Source organism: Sciurus vulgaris (genome assembly GCF_902686455.1).
Source record: "Sciurus vulgaris genome assembly, chromosome: 12".
Taxonomy (NCBI): domain Eukaryota; kingdom Metazoa; phylum Chordata; class Mammalia; order Rodentia; family Sciuridae; genus Sciurus; species Sciurus vulgaris.
The window spans coordinates 79,136,857-79,153,057 of record NC_136473.1 but is presented as its reverse complement, the minus strand read 5'-3'; the positions used below and the strand labels follow the sequence as shown (position 1 = coordinate 79,153,057).

Genomic DNA, 16,201 nt, shown 5'->3' with positions numbered 1-16,201 from the left:
TTCATGGGATCACAGCCTCGTGGCAGAAGCAGACATTTATCTAATAAGCACCCAATGGTATAGTTAGATATCATGATGTGTGTTACAAAGGAAGCGTTCAGGACGTGGTGAGAGTTTAACAGGGGCCTGATAAAATTCTGGAGGCCCAAGGCAGCTTTTTTTGAGGAACGGTTATTTAACCTTAGATCTGAAGGATAACCTGAATTTAGGAAGAAACCTGGGACAGGAGAGTGACTGAAGGTCAGAGAACAGCACGTGTGAAGGTCATGGAGACAAAGGAGCACAGTGTCCAGGGGACTGAAATAAGCCAGGGTGCTGAGTGCAGAGCCTGAGGGAGGCGGGTGTATGGGGCAGGCCCGGGGCCATTCCTTTGCGGGGCTGCTCCACTGCTCATCCTGAAGAGTTTTGAGATTGTGGGATAATATGACTGGGTCAGATCTGAGTCCTTAAAAGGTCATTTCAGCGGGGATTTGGAGACCAGACTGGAGGCACCAAGGGTAGATTCTGGCTAGTTAGAGGGTGAGCCCAGTGGTACGTGCAGGCAAGAGAGGGTCAGCCTGAAATCAGGCAGAGCCATGGAGCTGGGGTGGAGAGGATCTTGGTGCTGTTTCAGAGGCAGACAGGACCCGCTGATGGGCTGGATGTAGATGGAGAAGGGAAAGGGGAGAGTGGACAGAGTCCCAGTTTATGGCACCTGGTTTATGGTGTGTAGTGGAACCATTGGCAAACACCCGAGGAGAACGCGGCAAGGGGTGGGAAGGAGTGGAGATCTGGACGGAGAATGAGAGTCTGGCTTTGGAGGGGCCAAACCTGAGGTTTCTTGGGACATACAACTTAGTGGACTAGGCAGGTGGAGATGAGGATGCGGACCTGAGATAAATGATGCAGACTAGAGATCCGGGTGTCATCTGCATGTGCAGGGTAACAGAACCCTCCCGCCCGTCAGACCAGAATGACTTCAGACCCTAAGAAACACCAACACTGGAAGATGGAGAAGGGAAGGGGGAGTCAGCGAAGATGACGTAGAGAAGCCAGAGACGCTGGGAGGCTGGGGTCAGAGAGGCCCAAGGAAGAGAAGCGTCGAACAGGAGCTGGGAGGCTTCTGAGAGCTGAGCCCGTCCGGCTCAGGCAAGTCCGGCTCAGGCAAGGGAGCGGAGAGCTGCTTCGGCAGCGTTGGGGGAGGAAGCCAGGCGAGCCTGGAGCAGCGGGCTGAGGAAGGAGTGGGCGTGCAGAGACGGGAGCAGGGAGCCAACTCTTTCAAGACATGTGGCTTGAAAGGCGAGCACAGTCGGTGGCGGCAGCAACCAGGCTGGAGGCAGGGTTTTGTTGTTGTTTTGTTGAAGCTGGGAGAAGCTTGAGCTTGATGGAGGACGGTTCCCAGAAGGCCAGGAGAAGAGGGACAGGTGGCGGAGGGAGCTCTGACCTGTGGTGATGAGGCCACTGCCTTGGCTGAGCAGGAGGTGGGGAGGAGGGCTCTGATGCAGAGCAGGTGCGTCTGAGGGTGCGGTGGGGATGCTGGGGAGTTCTGCCTGTTTCTTTGTGAAGTGGGAGGTGAGGTCCTCAGCTGAGAGCAAGGGTGGGGGCGGAGGGTTGGGGAGGAAGGTGTGAAACAGTCATCATGGAGTCAGGAGAGGAGGGAACCAGGGGATGTGGCAGGAACACCAGGCACTTTTGAAGAACAAGTTGGGTTGGGCATGGTGAGTTTGTAGAAGTACCCATCTGCTCACCGTGTGTGTGTGTGTGTGTGTGTGTGTCCAGCAAATTCAGCTGCCTGAGTGCAGGCAGAAGAAGCAGCTAGAACGATGACACAGAACTGGGACAATAAAAAGTCAGAGGGTCAAGAGAGTCCAGGATAATGGCAGGAGGATTCTTAAAATGATGGACCATGGACTCCACTGGACTCAGAGAAGAAACACAGAGGAAGGCAACACAGAGATGCCAGTGGACCCCAAGATCCCAAGGAAGTGAAGGAACAGTGGTGAGAGAGTCTTTGGTCAAGCAAGGTGGGAGACTGGGAGGTGGCGCCAGAAAACAGGCGCTCCGCCAAGCGATTTTCAGGTGATGGCAAAGGTGTGGCCTTGGGAGCGAAAGGCTGAGGTGGGGGAGCCAGTGAAAGGGCTGATGTGTCCCTGAAGTCACCGGTGTCAGGATGACGGCGGGACCTGGAAGGGGAGGGTGTGTATGAGCAGGTGCCAAGGACTTCGCTGATGAGGAGCGTGGCTGGAGAGGAGGGCGTGGGGCCCAGGCCACCAGGTTCTACCTCCGAGATTTGGAGAATAAAGTTCTCTTAGAGAAACGGCATTCCCTTCCCTGAAGTGGGCTCTCCAGGGTGAAAGATCAGGAGAGAGTAGAAGGAGGAGCTTTGAGATAGGTTGCAGATTAGCACAAGGCTGGAAGTCAGAAGCTTTATGTAGTGTCTCAGTGGCACTAACAGGCTGTGTGACCTCAGGTGAGTCCTTTCCCTTCCTTGAAGCTTAAGTTTCTAATGGATAAAAATAGGCCAGGCACTGGCTGAGGCAGAGAGTCACAGTCAATGCTAGTGAGCTACAGATGGTTCCAGGTGTGCCCATGTGTCAGTGGGTTTCAGGTGTGTCCAGGTGTCATTGGGCTTCAGGTGTGCCTAGGTGTGGACCTCCCCACCAGCTCTTGAATGAATTGGAGTTCCTGGGCCATTGTCACGGTGCACATGAGTTATGATGTGAACAGAGCACAATGGGTCAGTCACTGCCCAGGTACACAGCCATCGCTGATGTCCCCTTGGTGCATCTCTGGCACGCCGTGTTGGAGCAGGCTGCAGGGAGGCTCAAAGAAGAACGCTGGGCTGCAGGCAGAAGTCCATCTGCTGGCAGAGCTGGAAGCCAAGTTTCCTTCCTCCCCCTGCCTTCCAGCACCAGCAGAAGGAGCTGCGATGTGCTCAGGTGCACAGGTAAGAGCAGGTGCACCCTGCTCTTCTTCTAGTTGGTGGTTGAATGGTCCTCGGTGGCCCCCTCAAGTCTCAGGAGCATAAAGGTGGAGAAGTGATCACCACCAGCTCTTCATCTACTGCATCCAGCTTTGAAAATAAACTCACTCATTCTGAGGAGCTGAGTCGCATATGTATCCCATTGCACACAACCTAGAGAAAGCTTTCACAAGACAGATCTTTCTCTGGGGGCCAGTCACTTCTCAAAAAGTCATGTAAACTGGGGGTCATGGCATATGCCTGTAAATCTCAGAGGCTGAGGCAGGAGGACCACAAGTTCGAGGTCAGCCTCAGAAACTTCACAAGGACACACACAACTTACTGAGACCCTGTCTTGAAAAATAAAAAGGACTGGGGATGTAGCTCAGTGGTGGCAAAGCACCCCTGGGTTCAATCTCCAATTTAAAAAAAAAAAAAAAAGTACCAGCCCTCCTGGAAGTGAATGCACAGGCCACCTAATCTTATCCTAATCATGAAACACCAGAGAAGACCCAGCATCTGGTCCAGTACTTTTGCACACAGTGGATGCTCAATAAATGTTTACAGAATAAATGAATACGATTCTCAAATGTTTAAAAAAGAATATCCCACAAAGTGCACTAGAATTCTTTAAATCGTCAATCACATGCTCCTGTTTCTTTGGGTAGATAATTAAAAGGCTCCTTTAAACATTCTCTAACATTTATTGGGGCTTACTCTGTGCCAAGCATTTCACAGATGTGAGCTGTGTGTGCTAATCCCATTTATTGATTTGTTGTTGTTTCGTGGTGCTGGGGACTGAACCCAGAGGTTGGCCCATGCCAGGCAAGCACCCTGCCACTGAGTTTCGTCCCCAGTCCTGTTTTAGAGACGATTTTAGAGACGAGCAAACTGAGGCTCAAAGAGAGGCGAAGAGAGATGTCCAAGGTCATAGGGCTGGTAGGCGTGGTCACAGGATTCTAACCCGGAAGGACCCAACTTTAAAGACGGTGCTCTTCTCAGCACACCAGCTGCCTCCGGTAAGTGCACAAATGAGAGTAGCATCGGAGTGACAGAAGCGGAGAGGGAGGCAGGGAAGTCGTGTGCAGGAAGACTGCAGCAGCACAGACAGCCTGAGGCTCCCCCCGCCTCCCGCCCTGGGGAGGCGGTATTAAGGTCGGGGAAGGGTCAGCCCCTGCTCATCTCGCCCCCTTTGATGGCTTGCCTGGTCCCCCCTCCTGCCCCGGCCTCCTCTGGCATTTCATTCAGTGCTGTCCTGCTTGTTTCTCTGAGTGTCTGAGAGGCCTAGAAACTGCTAGAACCTGACCTATAGCTCCACAGTCCTCACCCCCTTCCCCATGGGGCTGCCTGAGCAAACCCCTGGGCCCAGATGGGACCCTTGTTCTCAGAGCTCAGGGAGCAGGCAGGAGAGTGGCGAAAGGCAGGAGCCGACTGACCTGCCTCGGCCCAACACGGCTGTCAGCTCCCCCAGGCTGCCCAGGTCTGCCTGACAGGTGAGCAGCTGTGAGCCTCATCTGTCTGTCCATCTGGTTCCCTCACAGGGGCCTGGAAAGAGCTGGTGCTCCTCAGGGAGGGGAGGCCCTGGTCCCGAGGCAGCTCCCTTCCTTGGGATATCGATCAGCAGGGATCAGGAAGGGCGGGGCAGAAAGAACTGTGCCTCTTCCTCGAGCCCCACACTGGAGCCCCATCCCCACCGCCAAGTCCCCCTAACCGCCCCTCCCCTCCTCCGGCTCCCCCAGCTCTGCCTGCCAAGCTCTGCAAATTACCACACATGCCAATAAGTCATTAGAAACCAGAACAGCAAATGTGGGGTTGCCATGGAGACCGACACCAGGAGCTGGCAGCCCTGGGGGCCGGCCAGTGGCTCAGGTGTGCCGTGGGGAGAGCCAGGAAGACCAAAGCGCCTGGCAGAGGGGCGATAACGTGCTATCCAGGTGCTGATTTCAGGCAGGCACCTCCTCTGCTGCCTCATGTCCCTCTCCTTGCCTGCCGTCCCCAAGGCTCTATCCTGCCCACCTGAAGCTTTCTAGAGTGGTGGATACCACACAGGCTGCAGGACACAGGTGCAGCCTGCTCAGTCAGCTTAGTCTCTACCTAGCGGAGGTGGCTGTGATAAAGCCCAGCTGGGGACCAGCTCCAGGACAAGGAACGCGGACATCACTAAGCAACCTGGACAGCGCTAAGTAACCTGGGCTGGTTGTTTGTCGGGTACTGAGGCCCAGTGAGGGGCTGAAGGTGGAGCTCAAGCAGTACTGTCCCCATCTTCCTGAGCTGGAACTCACTTTGCCTCTGCTCAGTGTTTACTATGGCACCCGGTCTCTGCAGGTAAAAACGCCCACACATGTTTGTTAAAGATGGACAAGTGGAGGAGAGAATGCAGGTGAGCATCTGAGATTTCTGCAGAGAGAAGCAGGCCCTAGACTGGAGTCCCAGTTTGTCCACTGCCTCACTGTGACCTCCAGCCAGCCACTTCACTCTGGGCCTGGGTTTCATTGTCTGTAAAACATGGAGGTGGTATTTCAGACACAGTAGTTTTCGAACTAGGTTCTTGGAGCCACTGTTATAAAGCAGTTGCCCAGCGTCACTGGGAGGCGAGGAGAAGGTTCGGTGGGGCTCTGGTCCACCTGCTCTGCTTTTGCCTGTATTGAAATCCCTGTGGCTGCTATGACAAATTGCCACAAATTTAGTGACTTAAGACAACAAAAATATATTACAGGTCTGGATGTCAGAAGACTGACATGGGTGTCGCTGGGTTAAAGTCAGGGTACTGAGATTGCCTTTCTGGGGGCCATAGGGGAGTCTCTTTCCCTGCTTTTTCCAGTTTCCAGGGGCTTTCCACAGTCCTCAGCTCATGGCCCCTTCCTCCTCCAAGCCAGCACCTGCAGGTCAAGTCCGCTCCTGGCAGGACTCTGACATTGACTTCTGCTTTTCTCTTCCATGAGGACCCTTGTGATGACATTGGCCCACCAGGATAGCCAGGATAACCTCCGGTCTGAAGGTCAAATGGCAACTGTAAACCCCACCCCCACCCTGCAATGCTGCACAACCTACTTGCAGGTTCCAGGGATCGGTGACATAGGAGGGCCATTGTTTTACTTACCACACACACAATTTTGAGAAAACAGATCCATTTGTACAAGCATTTGAAAGCCACATGCCCAGAGGACTCTGTGGTGTCAATTCTAACGTACCACAACCTGGGCTCCTATTCTCCATTCTCCTGGGGGACCTTGGCAAGGAAACACAGAGGATCTCTGGGGTCTGCACATCAAGAGTGAATGCTGACAACTTAGGCTGTCCTGTGTCACCAGGGAGGAACAAATGGCCATCTTAGGGAATCTCCCCAGCTCAGCTCCTTCCTCTCCATTTCATATGCACCCCTATCAGATTACCCTGAAATCATCTGTTCTTGTTTTTATTTCCAGGTAAGGTCAGAGGAAGCTCTGTGTGTGTGTGTGTGTGTGTGTGTCCTTGCACACTTTACCTGGTACAGAAGGCACATCAACTTAACAATCATGAACATACTATCCTTTCTTCCCCACACCTTGACCTTCAACACTCTCCACTTCCCAGATCCATCCAGAAGATTCCCCTGATGGTTTATAATAAAACAGCACCCAAGTTCAGAAAGCACAGGTCTTTAAAGAGTCTTCCCAGGCTCACCATGATCAACTCCAGCACCCGGAGGTGGAACAGCCTCCTCCTCGCCCTGGGGTGATAGTGTTCCCCTATCTATCCAACAGAACCTCTGTTCTCACCTCTGCAAGATGCCCTCTGCCAGGAGACTGGGACCCCGTGGGACTGAATAACAACACTCTCAGGAGAAAGATGCCCTGGGTATTAATCACAGCCCTGGTGTTTTATGATTTTATGCAAATGGCTTGCCCTCGCTCAGCCCTTTTTTTTCCCCTCAGTATAAACTGGCAACTCATTCCCCTTCCTACTTCTACCGAATGTCCCGGGGAATTCCGGAGAAGAAGTGTGTTGCGGCAGGGGAGAGCTATTCTCTGGAGGAGCGGCCCTGGGGAAATTGAGAAGAGGAACTAACATTTATTGAGCTTCTACTTTGTAGCAGGCACTTTACACAGATTAGCTCGTTTAATGTGGTGGTGGAAAACCAAGGCTCTGGAGTTAGAACAATTCAGGGCTGCATTCTGGCTCTGCCATTTGCCTCCTGCATGTGGTCCTGGGCAAGTTACTTAATGCTTCCAGTTTTAGTTTCCTCAACTGCAAAAGGGGGAAAAAAGAGTGTCTACTTCACCGCCTTGTGTGGATTAAAGGAGATAAATGCAGTAAAGCCTTCGGCATCTCATAAGCACTCACAAACGTTAGCTATTATTATTAACAACCCTGTGAAGTGGGTGTTAATAACCTGGATTCAGAGATGAGGAAACTGAGGTTCAGAGAAGTTGAGAAAATGCCCAAGGGCACGTGGTTAGAGAGTAACCCAGCTCCATCTGACTCCGTGCTCTGGGCTGTGAGAGGACAGGAGCCTCAGACTCTGTCCTGCAGCGTCCAGGAGCTCTACTAGAACACAGCCACGAGCCCTCCTTTCTCAGGCTCCTGAGGGCCACCACGGTGAAGAGGGCTACTGGTGAATGGCAATGGTTTTGCCCACTCGTCTCTTGGCTCCTGCTCTTGGCTGGGGTCTGGGGAGGGGTGTCTCCACATGGGTCTCAGAGGATGCAGGTACCCCACTGTCCCCTCACTCCACTCAGGGCGTCTCTCTCCACACCTCAGGGGTGAGCTCACCCCCTCCAGGAACAGGACACACCCCTCCTGGGGAGGAAGCCACCTGGTTCCCTCCGACAGGATTTGATTTCCAGTTCACTGTTTATGAAACTCCTGGAAACATTCTGGGTATAACCTACCAGATAGGACCTGGGCTGAGAGAGGAAGGGAGAAGAGAAGCTGGCTGCAGACCACGTGGGAAACCAGAGCCCAGGGGATTCCAGAGGGCCAGCTGGACATCATCGGGAGCCAAGGGTGGGGCTGGAAGGCGGGAGATCGTGAGTGCCAATCTAGGCCTCAAGAGAGCTGGCACAGGAACAGTTCAGAGCAAGAGAGACTGGCCAGCCCTGGGAAGGAGAGGGCAAGAGCACGGGAGGATGGGCTTCGAGCCGTGAAGGGCTGCTTTCCTAGTGCCTTGAGGGATTAGAGGACATCAGAAACCCGGATGGTGGAGAAGGCCGCTTCAGAGAGAACAGCCTCCACCAGGGGAGCTGATGTGCTTGGGCCTTTCACCGTCCCCCCGCCCCCCAGATGGCTGCCCTCTCCTCCTCCCACCCCCATGAGCCCCGAGTTCCTGCAAGAATCCTCCCCCTGCAGGATGGAACCTCACTCCGTTTTCTAGGCCCAAATCCGCTGCACCTCCCGGAGGAAGCGTTCCCTATATACTCCCACGCAGCGCTCACAGTTCTGATAACATTTATAGTCTAAATCACACAGTTTAGCACTCGGTTTTAAATACTGTCTGGTATTATTCCCTCATTATTTCTTGCGAGTATGAGTTGTGCCTTCCCCACCGATCTGCAGGTTTCCCGACCCGCAGAGACTGGGTCTTCTTGGTGTCCTCCGCAGCCCCACAGCCTGCTCCCCATAGACGAGCTCAGCAAACACTTGGGTACACACGGAGTGACTGAAATCGCTTCAGGGGCCAGAGAGTCCAGGGGTTCAGAACAAGCTCGCTAGCCACTTAGCACGATGCTGGAACGAATGGCCCAAACCCCAGGGCTTTCAAGATCCGAGCGTGTCACCCCACGCTCCAAGCCCTGCAAAGCCTCCTTCCCAGAACAGAAGGGAAACTCCTCACCCAGCTCCAGAGCCCTCCACGCTCTGGCCTCATCTCCTGACTCTGTTCTCTCAACCTCTGCAGCCTGGCCTCCTCCACGCCCTTCACCCCCACCTAGCCATCCTGCCTCTCAGCCTCTGCACCTGCTGCTTCCTCTGCCTGGATGACCTCGCTGCCCCTCATCTTTACTCAAATGTCACCTTCTCAGCAAGCCCTGTGGCCACCTGTGCAAACCTACAGCCTGGTGTCTCTTGGTGTTCCTTCCTGTCTGTATGTTTCTTTGGGCCCCTTGTCACTCTGATATGCTATTTGCTTTCTAAGTTTACTGTATCCCCACACAATAAAGCAAAAGTTCCTTAAGGGCAGGGATCTCTGTTCCTTACTGCCTATGCCCCAGGGCCAGGTGCCGAGGCTGAAGAAATGCTGGCTAATGAAGAGACTCCAGTCCTACCCTGTGTCTTCTGGCAGAGGCACAGCTGTGCTTGGAGCCAGGCAGCACGATTCTTCAGGTCCCTTGGGTTGTGGGGTCCACCCTTCCATCCCTGGGTCACTCTGGGGAACACCTTCTGGAGCTCAGGGACCTCCTCTCACTAGGAGGTTTGTTCAGAAGCAGAAGCAGGAGAAGAGTGGTGACAGCCAGACAGGTGAAGTGTCAAGGGCCCCTGGCCTCCTTCCTTCTGCGCAGCTTTCCATTTTCTGGCCGCCCTCTGCGGTCATCGCACTTGTGGGCATCTCCACCTCTGCGCTCCCAGACCAGGCGTGAGAACACTTTCAGGAGGAACAGCACCTTTCCTGCCTTTCTTCTCTCTTCCTCCTTTTTCTTTCTCCCTGGAAGCATCCCACTTTCCCTGGGGGACCCAAGCTAGCTGCATTAACAATCGCTGTCCCCTTCTTCCATATGCTTTGTCCCCAAAGGAGCTGCCTTGGGAGACGTTGGAAGTAGAAAAACTGCACTCAATCCTCCCAAGACAAGCAAACCTGCCTTGTTAGAGGCACCCTGCAGATGGCACGGACCCCAGGGCTTCCCCGTCTCATCTGGCCTCTGTCCCATTCTCACATCTCCCAGCAAGTCACCCTTATGTCAGGTCCCATTGTATGTCCATGGGCACCAACTTTTAGAGTCCTGCTTCTCTGAGGCCCCTGAGGCACTTAGCTGAGACAGAAAGAAGCAGCGCTGGATCTTAACTAGCAGATCTTAGAGGAGCAGGAGGAAGGGGGCCAGAGAGACTGTCTTGGAAGATCCCCAAAAGGGGCAAAGCAGACACTGGTGTGGACACAGTTGGAAGGGGGCCCTTGCTCCTGTACAGAGCTAGAGGAATTGGCGACTTGACTGCAGATCACCTTGAGGCCCAAGGAGCGCTGGATTCCAAGGGTGGTGAATGGGTGGGACCCTGGAGAAGAGGGCCAAGTCCCTCCCTGGGCTTCTTTTCTGGTCACCTGTCTTGGAGCAAGTCTGAGCTTTGGTTTCTCGGTGTTTAATATGGATGACAGGATCGTCTACCTACCTAGTCAGGGTGTGTGGGGGTGAAGTGGGGTGAGGCAGGTTAAGCCCTCGGCACGGTGCCTGGCACAGCTTAAGTGCTCCGTGAATGCCAGGTGCTGTGATTTGTGTCATTACGAGGTGAGAGGTGGCAGCTGAGAAACCGTTCTTGCCCCAGGAACCCTCTTTCTACTCTTCTTTCAAGTCCATCAGGTGCTGACAGCAGGGAGGGTGTGGATCCCAAACGCAGGGATGAACTGGATCCCAAACCAACCTGGCTAAACTCAACCTAAAAGGCAGCTACCTCAGGCCAGGGCATCTCCCGGGTCCCCAGGAAGTGCCAGAAGCCAAAGGACAAGGCTGGGGCAGCTCTGGATGTGGGGCTGTCTGTGCAGCAAGGGCTTAGGATGTGTAGGAGGCCAAGGTCACGCCCAATCCCAGCAGGTCGGCACCGGGTCCCCTGCCCAGAGGCTGGCTGTTTTAGACCACAGGGCGTGGGGCTGTTCTGGGCAGACTGCCAGCCCCATGGGAAGCCCAGCTCTCAGAACTGGGGACAAAGAGGCTGAGGGGTCTGGTCATCAGCGTTAGTGATGCCCATAAAGACAACACATACACACCCCGGCGCCTTTCCCTACACGCTCCCGTGTCCCAGATACCTCGGCGCCAGCATCCCCAGGCCTACCACCTCTGCTGGCTGATTCCTTTTTAAGCCTTGGCCCAAATATCATGTCCTGAAGCCAGTCTTTTCTATCTGCAGACAGAGGTAGTTACCTCTGCTCTTCCCTGTACTCCAGCACTTGCCTCAGGCTCCAGGACAGCTCCCCCACCTAAGATAACAACAGCAATAATCATACTTATACAGCACTTACTAAATGCCAGAGGCTGTTCTGAGTTCGCTACATGTATTACCTCATTTAATCCTATAAAAACTCTATGAAGTACTAGGAACTACTATTATCTCATTTATAGATGAGGAAACTGAGGTACAGGGAAATTAGAAGACTTGCCGAGGGCTCCCAGCTGTAAGCATGAACTCCAGTTCCAAAATCCATACCCTTTCTGTGAACTCCTCAAGGGCAGGGGCAACATCTGATTTGTCTCTTTGTTCTTAGCACTGGGCTCAGCACACAGTCGGTGCTTAGGAAAGGTGGGCCAGTTGAATAAGAACCGCCTGAACGGGGCTCACGTGGTGCGGTATCAGCCCCTGAACTGCAGTTCAGAGACCCCAAGTCCCCAGGAAGTGTCAGATAAAGGCCTCCTTCTGATCTGCCCTCTTAGGGAGCCAGCCACAGGGGCTGCGCACGTCCTGTACAGTCGTGCCTGTTTACATGTCCGTCTTCTGGCTTCTGTTTCTCAGTTACCTTCTACCTTTGTCTTCCTCCCATCTGTGTCTCAATCACTCTCCCCATTTCCTGCCCCATTCCAGCCTCTGACCATTGACCTTTGTCCTTCCCTGTGGTCCTTGCAGGTCTGAACGTTTTCTGTCCCTGTCCTTTGCCTAGGAGTTTTGACAGAGTCCAGGCTTGCCCAAGGAGGCTGAGAATGTAAGTGACACTAACTCATTAGACTAGGCACGGACCAAGCTTCTACACTCCAACCCTGAATGGAAACAACAAATTTCCCACCACTCTACCTGGATGTGGTGGGGGTGGGGAGGGTGGCTGCTGACAGCTTGTTGCACATCTGCAGAAGATCAGAGAGATTCACTGTCCTCCTTGCCTCCTCTCCAGGGTCCCAACTCTTCCAATGCCTTCCCTGATCATTTGAGGCTTATTCATATGACTGTTCAGCAAATGCGTATATAGTCTAGTATTCTAAATGGGGAGCCAGGGCACATTCCTGAAAAGTTAGGGTGAAACGTGAGCTTTGGTAAAACTGTACAACTCATGGACACGATAGGAGCCAAATGAACTGCAGAGAATCAGTGATTTTGAAATGGAGACATATGACTTAGAGCAAGCCCATCCTCTCAATTCCCTCAGCTGGAAAACAGGTGATGACAGGGCAGACTTTAGGAGGTTGTTAAAAGGATTGAAAGGAATATTTTTTTTGGTAAAGCTCTTAACAAAATGGTGCATAGTAGGTGCTCAATAAACAATAATCATTGCTTCCTTTTTCCCTCTGAAGCACCAGCCTTCTATTCAGCCCTAGATCCCCAGATAAACATGAGACATGAACTAGTTCATCCTTTCATGTCAGAAATGATGACTTGAGCAGCGCCTGGTACATGGTAAGGAGTTGGGACTCACATGTTAGGGGTCATTTAGTGTGAGGATGATGATTCGCTAGGGTTGTTCATACTGCCCACCACCCCCTACACCAGATCTTTGAAACAACCTGGTGTGCCCAGAACGACTAAACTGGGGTCAGGGAAATGCAGCTGCCAGGTCCGCCAGCCTGGGCTGCTCCGTAAAGAGGATGCAGCAGAGCCGAGAGCGCGTGCGCTCCTGCGGTCAGAATGTGCCGGAGTCACACAGGCCTGGCTTATGGTTTAAGCTGCAATGCCCAGAAAGAGAGGGGCAAAGGTGGAGACCTGGCAGGGAGGGAGGGAGATGTCTGGGGGAGAAGGAGGAGGGTGAAAGATGAGGGGGAGCAGTGTGAGGGCAGAGGGAGACAGAGGTGCTTAAGGAGGAGAGTGAAGAACGCAGGAGGGAGAGAGGAGGAGGAAGGCTCCGGTGAGAGAGGGAACCTGCTGTCCCAGCCTGGCTGGAACGCACCTCAGATCTCTGAGTTCTCACTGCCACTCTCCCCCTCTCTGTGTCTGGGGAAGGTGATGATTTGGAGGTGCTTCTAGGTGCTAGGCCCTGGACAGGCCACCATCCCTGAAGCACTGAAGTCTTTCATTCCATCCTTTCCAAACAGCGAGGTCCCATCCCAGGCCCAGGGGGGCCCCAGGCAAGGAGAAGACAGTCTGAGTCCACCCAGGGGAGCAAGAAGGCCCAGGAGGCTCCAACCTAGCTGTGCCCTTAGCCTTCTGTTTGCCCACAGCAGCACCTGGCCGGAAAGTGGGTCAAGCCACCCCATGTGATTTTCTGGTAGCAATAGGACCCATAGGCAAGGGGGCCTCCATGCCCTGTGCCCAGCCCAGTCTACCTCTTCTCTTTTTCAAAGAGAACTTTTAAGGAGCAGTGGGCAATGGGAGGAGATCCTGGCTGTCTCATTTGGCTGGGAAAACACTGGGCCAAAGCCCCTCCCTGGCTGGCCAAGCAGGGGAGCATGGAGCCTGTCATTGTCCTGGGTGAATGAAGAGACCTAGATCTTCCCTCCCCCATTCTCTCAATGATAGTGACCAAGCTGGCAGGGAGCCACTTCTACTGCCCAGACCTGGAAAGGCTGTTCTCTCCACTCCCCCACCTCCTGGGGTCTTCACGCAGAGGGGTTGCCCGCCCAGCTCTGGCAACCAGCGCTGTGCCCAGCCCACCCCCTCCAACCCTGCCAGCCGCCCAATTAGAAGCTGCGTTGGCTCCAACAGATGGGAGCTGCGGCAGCCTGAGGAACAGAGCACAAAGCCCAGCTGACATTTTCCTTCCTGTTCCTTTGGTGGGGGAGGAAGGACAGGGACAGAGGGGAACACAGCAACACCCCTAGGGCCCATCCCTAGGGTGTAGCTCTCGCCCACTTCTTCAGCGTCTCAGTTCAGCCTCGAATGGAGCCTCAGTTCCCCCTCACCCGGCCACTCCTTGCTCCTCGCTGGCTGGGCAGCCAGAGCCTGCGCCGCCCTTCGCCATGCCAGCAGGACAGACGGCCCACCTGTGGCTGGCCAACCCATCCTGTCTCCTGGGTGCTGCGGTGGGCTCAGAGTTACCCCGGCGTTTCCGACGCTTCCCACTCCCCGAGCCCCCAAACTGAGCCCAGAGCCGGCCCATCCCCCATCCCAAATGTCCCATCCCAGGTAGCGATCAGACCCCAGCTGGCCCGTCCCGGAGGAGCCTGGCTCCTGGTGCCATATACTTCGGACAGACGCAAGGCCACCTTGTCCCTCCGCACGAACACAGGAGCTCCAAGGAAGGGAAAGTCCCTGAAGCTTCTGGAGCGCTTCCACCCTGCTGGTCGGCCCGTCACGCCCTCCCTAACCTTCCTGGCACCCCTCGGCTCCTCGACATCTCCTGGGCCCCGCTCTACCCAGCAACAGTTTCGGGGCGGTTCGGGCCTCTCCCCGCAGATTCAGGCCCAGACCCTCCCAGGTCCAGCCGGTGCAGCCGGCCACCCTTTGCATTCTCCAGCTCTCCTCCGCCCCCCCCCCCCGGGCCGCCTTCTCCAGGTCACCAGCTCCTCTGCAGGCATCTCGGCGGAAGGCAGCGGCCCGCCCCTGCCCCGACCCCCCACTCGGGTCAGGTGGAACCGCGGAGCGGCGGGGGCAGAGGCTGGGCGTCCCGAGGCGGCTGCTCCCGCCGCATCTCCCGCAGCCACGCCGGCGGCCTCGGAGTCCACGACACCCCGGCCGCGGCGGCGCTCCCCGGGTGAGCCCCGAGCCGCACACTCACCCGCGGGCGCCGTCCGCCGTCCGCCGCCCGTGGCGCGGCGCTCCGATCGCCTTCGGCCGGCCGGGGCTGGGCTGGGGGACGCAGCTCCGCGCCCTCCCGCCGCGCGCGCCGCCGCACAGGCGGGGGAGGCTGGGTGGGCGCCTTCCCCAACGTGGACTTATCCTGGGAGTGGTTGTGGGGCCGAGCGGGTGCGGACGATGGCAGAATCACAATCGGTCCCCACCCGCTCCCCGCGTCTTGGCCCGAGGCTGGCGGGCGAGGGCCGGGCGCTCCCGGTGTGCGCCGCGCGTCTGCAAGTGCACCGAGGAGGCCCTCCGGCGCCTGGAGCCCCTCCGCGCCCCTCCTCCCACTTCTCGCTCGCCTTCCTCACTCGCTTCTCCGCCGCTCTCCCAACCTCCCCAGCCCACTCCGGTCGCCTCCTCCCAGTCTGCATACCACGCCAACCCCCTCCAGTCCCGCTGCCATTTTAACTCCTGAGTGGCCGGAGGCCCCCTCAGCCTAACACGCACGCACCCCAGAGGAAGGAGCTGGGTGGGGCCGGTGCTGAAGCTGAAGCCCAGAGATGTCCTTGTGCATTTAGATCCGAGGCTTGGCTGTGGGAGGGAGAAAGGGTATTGCCCCCAGTCTGAAGGGAGAAGCAATGGCTTTTCTGATTCTTCCTCTGACCCTCCTGCAAGGGCCAGGAAGACAGATGGGATATTCAGCAGGTTTTAGAGGACAGGTGGTGCAGCTGTTCCAAAGTTCACAGTAGACTAAGGAATGCAGGTGGGTTAGAATGCATCTGTGGGCATAGGCACCCCTCACGCTAAAGAGTGGAGTGGGATAGCTGGAGTTCTCCTGCCTTTCCTGCATTGCTTCTTGAGCTGGGCAGCTTCATCATTCTGGAAGATCCCATCCTGGTGCTCAATAAAGGAGGTCAGTCTCTGTATGTCTGAGGCAGGGATGGCAGGCGGTTGGGGGCTTGACTGTGGGGTTCTGCACCCTGCAGGCTGGGCATCTTGAACAGGAAGGAGCCCATCTGTGTAGAAAGTAGGTGCTGGGCTGCTGCCTGGTGGCTTGGATAATTTGGGTCACTGCCACTAAGTGGGGCTTTGGATTATGGTTCTCCTACAGGGGCAAAGACTTCTGGCTCAGGTCTCTGAGGGGCATTCAGCCTGTACCACTCAGAATGGACGCCCAGGAGATCAGCTCTATGACAGTACCACACCATTGATTGGCTTGAACAGGGCCTGCAGGTCCAACAATGCGGGAGCAGAAACCAAAGTGTGGGGAGCCTGCAGGGAGTGGCATCCTGGGGCTGCCTTCATGCCCCTATCTAGACCCAGCCCCAGCCAGGTTCTGGCCCTGTCTCTTCCAAGGGCACCATGCCAGTGCCTGCCATACTTGGAGGCTTTGTAAAGTAGGCCCAAGGTCTTTGCCTTCCTCATGCATGGACAAGTTTGCAACTTCACATGGCCAATAAGCACATATTAAGTTCCAGCTGAACCACCCCCCACCCCTGCTGC

The 16,201-nt window shown here is 55.4% G+C and overlaps 1 protein-coding gene across 2 annotated transcripts in view; it reads right to left on the bottom strand.

Moving 5' to 3' along the window:
* Positions 1 to 15,564, bottom strand: part of LRRN2 (leucine rich repeat neuronal 2) — a 61,152-nt gene extending 45,588 nt beyond the window's left edge. The window contains exon 1 of one of the 2 annotated variants that reach the window (XM_079107064.1): positions 14,697 to 15,564. The gene's annotated coding sequence lies outside the window, so the exon portion shown is untranslated. The remainder of the gene's footprint in view (positions 1 to 14,696) is intronic. The other variant, XM_079107065.1, reaches the window with a different exon arrangement.
* Positions 15,565 to 16,201: the final 637 nt, after the last annotated feature.